The sequence below is a fragment of the Aquarana catesbeiana genome, linkage group LG06 (assembly GCF_042186555.1).
Source record: "Aquarana catesbeiana isolate 2022-GZ linkage group LG06, ASM4218655v1, whole genome shotgun sequence".
Lineage (NCBI taxonomy): Eukaryota > Metazoa > Chordata > Amphibia > Anura > Ranidae > Aquarana > Aquarana catesbeiana.
The window spans coordinates 331,037,367-331,049,304 of NC_133329.1; the positions used below are offsets into that span (position 1 = coordinate 331,037,367).

Sequence of the window (11,938 nt, forward strand, 5' to 3'; positions counted from 1 at the left end):
AATATAATAAAATCATGGAACACTATTATAATTTTTAAGCTACAGAGTATATAAAGAATGTGTAAAAAGGAAATCAAAGCCGCAAAAATTCAAAATAAACATCGAGTTGCAAAAGACAGTAGGACTGATTTCATTCAGATTCATTCTAAATAACCGCCATTCAATAATTGATTGTGAAGGAGGCCAGGGAGCCAGTTATATTTTCTATAGGAAGCTCGAGATTTCCAGGCGGTTTTAAAAGTGCAGGGGTAAAGTAAAGCACTACAAAGTGTTAGTTCCCAGGTTTAATTCCCAGCAATTTCAAACATTGTATGTGATTTTTGATTAGTATATTTCTTCAACTCTCAGAACAATTTTGTAATGCACTGTTCACTACTCAATGCACACTGCTTCTGTGAAACAGCAGGGTTAGGATAGATTCCAATTAGGTCACATCTTTAATGATCTGCATTATTTTAGATGCATGAAGTCTGCTCTTTTTAACAATAATTTATTTTAAAAGCCATCATTTATGTTTTGGAGATCTTATAAACATTTAATAAATAACTGAGCATGTTGATGTACTAGCCATAGACTTAGGGAGTTCGGATGTGCAGCTTTGATTCTACCACCCTCAGATATCTCTTCTGGTCAGTACATCACTACATAGGTATAATTGTATCAGGTCTATGAAGAGAGAAGGAGGGGAAGCATGCTACTGATATCTTTGTTGCTTGGTCATCAAGTGGCAAACAGTAGGCGTCATACAAGGTTTTCTAACCTATCCAGTCACTATGAGCCTTGCCCAGCAACGTCTTAGGGTTTAACTTTAATATTGAGTACATCTAAGTCCAAAATAATCTACTAGCCCTATTTCTTGACTATGTAAAGTGTTATTGACCAAACTTTTCATTAGGGATGGGCTCAGGCGTGTTCGGATTGTACCCATCAGGAAGCCATCACTGCACACCGGCAATCATAGGCAGCATGTGTCTGTGCAGATTCGGGCCAGGAAATGCCTCACTGCCTATGATTGGTGGTGTGTAGTGAAGGCTTCCTGGAGGGTACGATCCGAACACGCCTGAGCCCATCCCCACTTATCATCTGAACTGATCATTTTTGTATTTTTCCATGTCTTACTCTGCATATCTGTCTCCAGTTTTGGCAGTGACAGAACCATGTGGAGCTCACTGTCCAAGACTGAGCATGTGCAGGAGAAAAGTTTAAATTGTACAAACCACAAATAATCAGTGAATAATCTGAAAGCAACATTACTTTCCATGTACAAAAAGGAAGCAGAGTTACTAGCAATTGTCTGCTTAGATGTCCTACCTCTATGAAGAATGATTTTGGCAGCCCCCGACCCATGTCACCTAGCCCTAACTATACCTAGACCACCATGCCCTACGGACATATTTTAACTTTGTCATTTAACATTGACCTAACCTCATTGCTCAGTGCCATTAAAGTGTTACTAAACTCAGGATTCACATTCACTATAGAAGACAGGATCTAACAGCCTTTTTACACAATGCGCAGGATTAACTCCTTAGGGTCAACAGTTAGTATAACAAGCATGCTTTACTGCAAATACAGACTGATTTTACTGTGGTGGGTTTAGTAAAACTTTAATCTTATTCTAACTATAATCTGTGGGGAACATATCCCTATCTATAAGAAAAAAGAAGTGAACAATATGTCTGCAAAGCAAAGGGGGCAGCAAATTACTATATACCCTGTAATTGAAAGTATTAAAAATAATTGAAGCCCTGATGAAAATATTAGTTTAATGCATTTCTTGATTAATAATAACCTAAGACCTAAACTTCAATTTTTCTGTGTATACATACTGTAACTGTAGATTTAGAGCACTTGCCACTTAAAATGTAAGGTGCGTGTTGGAAATTAGTTTGGATCATTCAAAACAGAAAAGATCACAGTGCCATATATACATTGCTTTGATATGTTTCCCTCAAAGTGTCAAGACACCTTAAGATTGCATTAAATCAACTTTAAAACCAACAGAAAATGTAGGCAGAGAAAGGTGCTGGCAAAGCAATTTTAAATGAACTAGCTTCATATCATCCAGTGCATTAACTTGCAAACCATGACAAAAATCACTTTGTGGGCATATATTACGCTCCTGTCTTACTGGCACTTTGCCCATCACAACCCTTATCCATGAGACACTTAAAATAGAGGCTACAAGTTCTGCTGGCACATTAATTAAGATATAGGAAGTCCTTGCTAGAGATGCATGATCATATTTAAATGAATCAGGATTTGACCCAGGTCATCCTCATTTTCTTGATGCGGCTATACACAAACTTTTAACTTCCCATGGTGAAGACCTGGAACCATCTTTAGAACCTGGCCACCACACACTGCCATGCATGTTTTCTTTTTTTTTTTTTTTATCAATATTCTTGAAGAGTGAAGAAGGAAGGAAGGGTAGAAGCAGAGGTGAAGCCAGCAATTGCCGAGGGGGGATAGATCAATATAACCTGTTAGAGCATAGAAATACCCAGATGGCTCCACTTGGTCTAGATTGGGTAGAATGTAATTGACCCTGGAGGGCAAGAGTCAGTATAACATTAAAGATCATCGCTTCTCGGCCTTTTGGCTAAGATCAAGTGTAGTATCTGTTCTTATCAGTTTCCAGAGGAGGTGCTGTGTTACTCCTGAGAGTGGGAAGGACACATGCAAATCCAATGGTGTCATTGGACCTGGAAGGGTGGTTTCGCAGTGCCGGTGTCTGGACGCCCACCGAGACGTCAGCGGGACCAAGGCCGAACTGTCCGGAAGGGTTCTCCTGGTGAGGATGGGTGCTGCATCTGGGTCTGATCCAGAGGGTTGGGTCCCTGGCCTTCTGGCCTAGATTGGGGTAGCTCTAGCTCTGGTCAGTTTTTCAGGAGAGAACACCGGCTCCTCTCTAGCTGGAGGGGGAGGAGTGCTTAGTATTTCCTGAATGTAATTAGGTAGGAGTGATGGGAGCGATGTTGGGGCCTGATGGTAAAGGGCTCTCACCAAGCTTCCATAACTTCACGCCTTCCTGGCTGGGGTGGGGGCTCCTATGGTCTGGGCTGTGGGTCAGGGTTGGTCAGAAAGCCTATGGTGTATGTGCCCCTGGAGTGGCTGCCTGAAGATCACTGTGAGTGAGGGTCACTTTGATTTAAGGCACCATGGTCACTGCACCATTACACGCTTTTTTTGCACCTGCCTCCTGGGCCAGGCATTTTGGCAGGGACCGGAGGAATTTTTTTTTGCACAATGGCCACCTTTTCACTCTCCTCTACTTCCTTCTCCCCCATTTTTTTTTTATTTATCTCCATTGTGTGTGTCATGTTTTTGTTTTTTTATGTTGTACACGTTTTGCACTGTGTGATAAATAGGGTTGCAGGTCCTTGGGTCTGCCCTGAAAGTCTTGGGAGGGGGTGGACATTGCCTTTTGGCTTGGTTTGCCCTCTCTCATGGGGTCTCCCTTCGGGGGAGCCCCACCGAGTACTTGGGGGGGTCTGTTTCAGCAGTCCCTCCAGAGAAAGGGGTTTGTCTGGTTTCGGCCAGATGGACCAAGTGTAAGTACCCTTGTCCCCGTCAGGAGCCTCGGGGGATTCAGGACAAAGCCCTCTGATTTTAGAGGGCTTGTGTACCCGTTGCACTTTTTTGTGTTTCACTCTTTATGTGTGTGCACATTTTTTTGGCATCGGGTGAAGTTTTTGAGTGTGTTTCACACGCCATGGGCTTTAAAAAAAAAAACATTTTAAAGACATTAAAGATTGCCTAAAAACAGGATATGGCTCTGGGATCAGATAGCCAGAATTGCCATTGTTGGTAAAATGTATTGATTTTCAGATGAGTTTTGGCAAAAAGAAATTCCATATATAGATGGTCATTGAGAATTGCAATAGTTATGCTGAGGGTGGAAGGGAACGATTGCTTCCAAAATCGAGCAATGGAGAGGCGGGCGGCAACAAGGATGTGTGTGATAACAGGGTGAAATTTTGAAGGCCAGGTCAAGAGTCCTAGACCGAAAAGAGCCATCTACGGGGTTAATACATTAGATACTTGGGTGACATCTTGGATGAGGGAAGCAATGCTCCTCCAGAAAGGGGCAATGGAGGGGCATTCCCACCAAATGTGAAAGATATATCCATTAATATTGCAGTTCCTCCAGCACTTCTGTCATTGAGTTGGAAATATACGGGCCAATTTTACAGGGGTATAGTAGCAGCAGTAGAGAATTTTCATTAAGGTTTCTGTCAGAAACCATGAATCAGACCGAGACAGAAGTACAGTTAAATCACACTTGTTTAATAATAAAAGTAAATAGAACAAACTGGATCTGGAGCCAGAAGGAATGTCAGCCAAGCACGTCTTTAACAGGAATGCAGGAGATAGCCTTTGTGATGTTGACCAAGGGCTAGACAGCTTAAGTAGGCAGGACTGACGAACAGGATATCATCAACAGGTGAGTCACTGTGGAGAGACAGGAGCTGGCAATTAGCCGATAGCTGAGCGGACAGCTCAGAGGAAGGAAGGGCTGAGCCCAGCCCTGACAGTACCCCCTCCTCAACGACCCCTTCCTCTCGGAGGACCACCAGGCTTGAGGGGAAAATGTCTATGGAAATCACGGAGGAGGACAGGGGTATATACTTCCGAGGATGAGACCCAAGAGAGTTCCTTTGGACAGTACCCTTTCCAATGCACCAGGTACTGTATATGCCCATGGAACCTACGGGAGTCAACAATGGACTGTACTTCATACTCCTCATGGTTTTCAACCTGTACAGGGTGAGGACTTGGCACCGAGGTGGTAAAGCGGTTGCAGACCAAAAGTTTTAATAAGGAGACATGAAATACATTTGAGATACGCATATTAGAAGGAAGGTCTAATGCGTAAGCCACTGGGGTAATCCTGCAAAGAATATGGAAAGGCCCAATAAACCGGGGTGCGAACTTCAGAGAGGGAACACGAAGTCGAAAGGTTGCAAGATGACAGCCAGACCTTGTCCCCAACCTGGTAGGAAGGTGCAGACAGGCATCTGAAGTCAGCATGGAGTCTGTACCTATCATTAGCATGTCGCAAAGCCTCCTGGACTTGTGCCCAAGTGGAATGAAGACCACGGAGATGCTTCTCTAACGCAGGAATGCTCTGCGGAACAAATGAGTCAGGCAACATGGAAGGTTGGAAACCATAGTTCGCCATAAATGGGGACAATCGGGAAGCAGAATTCAGGGCACTATTGTGAGCAAACTCCACCCACGGTAAGATGTCTGACAAGTTGTTATGATGGTCAGAAATGTAGCAACGCTGGCATTGCTCCAAGGACTGATTGGCTCGTTCTGCAGCCCCATTAGACTGCGGGTGATAGGCAGAGGACAAAGCAAGCTGAATTCCCAACTGTGCACAAAAGGTTCGCCAGAACCGGGACATAAACTGAATACCCCTGTCCCAGATGATTGGGTAGCCCATGTAAGCGAAAGATCTCCTCAGCAAAAATGGAAGCCAGTTCCTTAGAAGTGGGCAACTTCTTAAGTGGAATACAATGAGACATTTTCAAGAACAGCTCAACTACCATAAGGGTAACTCTGTTGCGTTACCCTGGGAGTTGGGTAACTCCACAATGAAATCCATAGGCAGGTGGGTCCAGGGCCTCTCTCCATTGGGTATGGGTTGTAGGAGGCTCACTGGAAGGTGTCGTGGAGTCTTACTCTGAGTACACACGGAACAGGCAGCTATGAAGGCGGTTACATCAGCAAGTAGACTAGGCCACCAGAATTGTTGGGAAATGGCCCAAAAGAGTTGATTATTCCTAGGGTGGCCAGCAGCCTTGGGAGAATGGTAAGTCTGGAGCACGGCAGTACGGAGACTCTCTGGGACAAAGCAGCGGTCACAAGGTTTCTCAGGAGGAGCATGGACCTGAGCAACAAGAATTTTGTCACCCAAAGGAGAAGCGAGACTGGTACAAACCGTAACCAGAATACGATCAGGAGGAATTACAGGAACCGGAACTGACTCCATCTTGGAAGTGGAGGAAAATTGTTGTGACAAGGTGTCACCCCATACATTCTTAGTACCGGTAAGAATGAGACAATGTAATTGAAACTTGACAAGAAAAGAGCCCATCGCTATGAGAACCGGCACAGTGGTACCTTTGAGAAGATGTCTCCATTCTTTCAGGGCTAAAATGATCGCTAACAGCTCTCTGTCACCAATCTCGTAATTGCACTATGCAGGTGACAATTTCTTGGAAAAGTAGCCACAAGGATGCATAGCGCTCTCAGAGGTAGGACGTTGAGACAGAAGGGCGCCATCTCCAGTCTCAGAAGCATCAACCTCAAGGATAAAAGGTAACGTTGGATCAGGATGTGCCAACACAGGAGCAGAAACAAAGGCAGCCTTGAGACTCTCAAAGGCCTTAATGGGCCAACTCTGTGAGTTACCGTCCTTTCTGGTCATATCAGTCAGGGGCTTGACCAGAGATGAGAAGTTACGAATAAACTTCCGATAATAGTTGGCAAAGCTATGAAAACGCTGCAGAGGACGTAAACCGCGGGTCGGGGCCACTATAGGACTGCTGAAAGTTTCTCTGGGTCCATCGAAAAACCAGCAGTGGAAATGACATAACCCAGGAATTTAACCTGTTAACGATGGAATTTGCACTTCTCCAATTTACAATAGTGATTGTTCTCTCTTAGTTTCTGAAGCACACGACAGACATCTGTGTGGTGGTTCTCCAGGGACTTGGAAAATCTGAGGATATCGTCAGGATAAACCACTACACATAACTGCAACAAATCTCGGAGGACATCGTTAATAAATTCCTGGAAAACTGCCGGGGCGTTAGATAGGCCAAAAGGCATTACGAGGTACTCATAATGGCCTGTTTTGGTATTAAACGCAGTTTTCCACTCGCCGCCCTCCTTAATCCTTACGAGATTGTATGCCCCTCTCAAATCAAGCTTTGTGAAAAGCGTTGCTCCCTTGAGGCGGTCAAATAACTTCGTAATTAACTAAATCGGATAAGCATTCTTAATCGTGAAACGATTGAGACCCCTATAATCAATACAAGGTTCACCACTCTTCTTCTTCACAAAGAAGAAACTAGCACCAGCTGGAGACGAGGATTTGCGGATGAAACCTCAAGAAAGTGCGTCTGCAACATACTCCTCTATGGCCTTATCCTCCAAGACCAACAAAGGGTAGACCCGGCCACGAGGGGGTATGGCACCAGGTTGAAAGTCAATTGCACAATCATACGACCGGTGTGGAGGCAAACTTTGTCAAAGACAACGCTAAAATCGCGCAGGGAGGAGAGTGAAGAGGTGCACAGGACCTTGGCTACCTTCTGGAAGCATGTTTTACTACATTGTGACGACCAAGTGAGAACCTCAGCACGGAGCCAATCAAAATAGGGGTTGTGCTTCTGTAACCAAGGATAACCAATAACCAGCGGAAACTTAGGTGAGGAAATAACTTGGAATTGGATTATCTCATGGTGAAGAGCCCTTATGGCCATGGACAACAAAACAGTCTCATGAGTCACATGGGCAGGCTGTAGAGGTCTTCCGTCAAGAGCCTCAATGGAAAGTGGAGTGTCACGCAGCTGCAGTGGAATCGAGTGCTTCGATACAAAGGCAGCATCAATGACATGCCTGCAGCCCCAGAGTCAATTAGAGCCTGTATCTCGACGGACAACTCAGCCCAAGAAAGGGTAACCAAAACCAGGGGCTTATCCTTCTGCATAACTGGGGACGAAACAATGCCACCTAAGGTCTGTCCGTGACAGGACCTCAAGGTTCGGGCTTTCCCTGTACAGGTAGGACAAGTGACCTGCCTGGCCACAATAAAGGCACAATCTCTCCCTCCTCCTAAGGGTTCTCTCATCCGCAGAGAGACGCGTGAAGCCCAAGTGCATGGGTTCACCTTCACTGACCGACTCAATACCAGGAGGCATGGGAGGTGAGGGAGGCAAGGGTGGGACTGCAAAGCTCGGAGACAAATGTACAGAAGGCTTCCGCAAGTGCTCCTTAAAAGAGTCTTTCTCTGAGTCTGGAGTCAACGAGAATGGCAAACGTGATCAACTTCTCCAGCTCAGTGGGTATATCTCGGGTTGCTATGTCATCCTTGATGGTATCCGAGAGACCATGAGAAAAAAAAGCAGCCACAGGGGCCTCATTGTTCCAAGCAACCTCTGCTGCCAGAGTACAGAATTCAAAGGCATAATCTGCAACAGTTCTTGTACTCTGTTTGATGGACATGAGGCACTTGGTAGCAGAAGCGGAGCGTGCGGGAACACCAAATACTCTTTTAAAAGCAGTCAAAAAAACTCGGGGTAACTCAAGACAACAGGTTTCTGCGTTTCCCATAGAGGGTTTGCCCAGGCCAAGGCTCTCTCAGAAAGCAAAGATATCACAAAACCTACTTTTCTTCTGTCCGTGGGAAACGCCTGGGGCAGCATCTCAAAGTATATCTCAACCTGGTTGAGAAACCCTCTGCATTGCACTGGATCGCCCTGAAATCGCTGGGGAATCGGAGTGGAACCAGACATACCTCTTAAAGAGGTAATAGTCGAGGCGGGTGCCTGCACAGAGACTGGAGCAGCAGCAGGGACGGCGTGCAACACAGGTTGTACCAGAGCAGCCACAGTGGGAGATTCCAGGTGAGCCGTGGGTTTGTAACGCCATGGCAAACTGATCCATGTGGTGATCACGCTCATCCAATCTGGAAAAAATATTACCAACAAGTGGGTTATTATTATTAGTCGATTGTGGCACGGAGCGGCAGAACGGGGAGATGCCTATATAAACAAGGCATTTCCCTGTTCTGCCTAGCAACATGACAGGGATCTACTGCTCCCTGTCATCAGGAGCAGTGATCTCTGTCATGTTGTAGTGAGCCCATCCCCCCACAGTTAGAATCACTCCCTAAGACACACTTAACCCCTTGATCACCCCCTAGTGTTTAACCCCTTCCCTGCCAGTGTCATTTACACAGTAGTCAGTGCATTTTTATAGCACTGATCGCTGTATAAATGTCACTGGTCCCAAAATTGTGCCAAAAGTGTCCGATGTGTCTGCCGCAATGTCGCAGTCACAACAAAAATTGCAGATTACCGCCATTACTAATAAAAAAAAATTAATAATAAAAATGCCATACATCTATCCCCTATTTTGTAGACGCTATAACTTTTGCGCAAACCAAATCAATATACGCTTATTGCGATTTTTTTTACCGAAAATATGTAGAAGAATACATATCGGCCTAAACTGGGAAAGAAATTTCTTTTTTTATATATTTTTTGGGAATATTTATTATAGCAAAGAGTAAAAAATATTGCTTTTTTTCAAAATTGTTGCTCTTTTTTTGTTTATAGCACAAAAAATAAAAACCACAGAGGTGATCAAATACCACCAAAAGAAAGCTCTATTTGTGCTAAAAAAAGGACATAAATTTTGTTTGGGTGCAACATTGCACAATTGTCAGTTAAAGTGGCGCAGTGCCGTATTGCAAAAAGTGCTCTGGTCAGGAAGGGGGTAAATTCTTCTGTGGCTGAAGTGGTTAAAAAAAATCTATTATACAGTATAAAAAGTATTTATTCTTAACTCAGGCAAGCACCTTATTTTTCTCTTAGCCTTATCCGAATCTCCAAATTCTTTTTTTTTGCTATTGTAATCCAACTTCTTGTTAGAGGGTAGCTATAGTGGTTATGGTAATAGAGTGGTGGCAGGATGCATGTTATATTTTATGAGGAAGGTGGACAAAGTATTTTCTGTACTTGCTAAAAAAATTAAAACAAATGCAGCAACCTCATCTAAGGACTGGTAAGCAGCAATATATTACATTTTTGTTCTCAAGTTTAGTTATCCTTTACTCTGTTAAAGACCATAGGTATTTACACAACAAACTGGATGTTCACACTGAGGGCGGGTTTGAAATCCCGCAATTTAGTGCAAGTTTGGGGGCAATTTGAAAGACATTTGTGCGGATTCATACACAGATGTCTATTGAAATTGCCCCTAAACTCACCAAAAGTAGTGCAGGAACAACTTTTGGGAATGAGTGCGGCGCCACAAAGTCGGCTTCCCACCGTTTCGGACCGCGCCGTTGCCGGCAATAGGCTCCAATTTGGCATGCGATTTAACATGTCAAATCGCAAGTAAAATCAGCCCGATGTGAACGGGGGCTTAGTGAAGAAGATTTAATGAAGTTTGCTTTTAACCCTTTCAAGGGTTGTTTCACATGGGCTTCAGCTTGTATAATACCCCGTACACACGGTCGGATTATCCGACGGAAAATGTGCGATAGGACCTTGTTGTCGGAAATTCCGACCGTGTGTAGGCTCCATTACACATTTTCCATCGGATTTTCCGACACACAAAGTATGAGAGCAGGCTATAAAATTTTCCGACAACAAAATCCGTTATCGGAATTTCCGATCGTGTGTACACAAATCCGACGCACAAAGTGCCACGCATGCTCAGAATAAATAAAGAGATGAAAGCTATTGGCTACTGCCCCATTTATAGTCCCGACGTACGTGTTTTACGTCACCGCGTTCAGAATGATCGGATTTTTTTCGACAACTTTGTGCGACCGTGTGTATGCAAGACAAATTTGAGCCAACATCCGTCGGAAAAAATCCAACGGATTTTGTTGTCGGAATGTCCGATCAATGTCCAACCGCGTGTACAGGGCATAAGAGTAATGTGTACAGCAAGCTTTTATGAAACTTTCAGCAAGTTTTTGGCAAGATTTAAGCAACTGCCTCCAAGCCTTTTTAAAACACCCTTTATCTCCTGTCTGGATATGTCATACACACTTTAACCACTTCAGCCCCGGAAGATTTGGCTGCTCAATGACCAGGCCATTTTTTGCAATACGGCACTGTGTTGGTTTAACTGATAATTGCGCGGTCGTGCGACGCTGTGCCCAAACAGAATTCACATCCTTTTTTTCCCACAAATAGAGCTTTCTTTTGGTGGTATTTGATCACCTCTGCGGTTTTTATTTTTTGTGCTATAAACAAAAGAAGAGTGCCAATTTTGAAAAAAACGCAATGGGGTTTATTTACTAAAGGCAAATCCACTTTGCACTGCAAGTGCACTTGGAAGTAAAGTCACTGTAGATCCGAGGGAGACATGCAAGGAAAATAAAAAACAGCATTTTAGCTTGCACATGATTGGATGATAAAATCAGCAGAGCTTCCACTCATTTCAGATCTACCCCTTAGATTTAGAGTGACTGCACTTCCAAGTGCACTTTCAGTGCAAAGTGGATTTGCCTTTCGTAAATAACCCACAATATCTTTTACTTTTTGCCCTAATAAAGATCCCACATTTTTTTTCAAAAAAACAATTTTTTTCCTCAGTTTAGGCCGATATCTATTCTTCTACATATTTTTGGTAAAAAAAAATCCCAATAAGCGTATATTGATTGGTTTGCGCAAAAGTTATAGTGTCTACAAAATAGGGGATAGATTTATGGCATTTTTATTATAATTTTTTTTTTTTTCTTGTAATGGCGGCAATCTGTAATTTTTATCGGGATATTGGAGCGGACAATTTGGACACTTTTGACACATTTTTGGGACCATTGACAATTATACAGCGATACAGCGATCAGTGCTAAAAAAATGCACTGATTACTGTATAAATGTCACTGGAAGGGAAGGGGTTAACACTGGGGCGATCAAGGGGTTAACTGCGTTCCCTAGTGTGTGTTCTAACTGTAGGGGGGATGGGACTGTCTAGGAGGAGAGAGTATGGTATACTTGGTATGAACGCACAATCTCTCTCTACTCCCCTGAAAGAATCGGGATTTGTGTGTTTACACACACAGATCCCTGTTTTCGCTCTGTCATGACTGGTTGCAGGTGCCCGGTCATCGCGCCCGTCGGGGCACTCACATCAGCTTCGGGCACACGCTGCGGGTGCGCACGTCCCTAGTGGCCAAAAA

General features: G+C 44.0%; 1 pseudogene; it reads left to right on the plus strand.

Moving 5' to 3' along the window:
- The first annotated feature begins 2,582 nt into the window (after window positions 1–2,582).
- Window positions 2,583–2,692, plus strand: LOC141101842 (U2 spliceosomal RNA; annotated as a pseudogene).
- The last annotated feature ends 9,246 nt before the right edge of the window (window positions 2,693–11,938 follow it).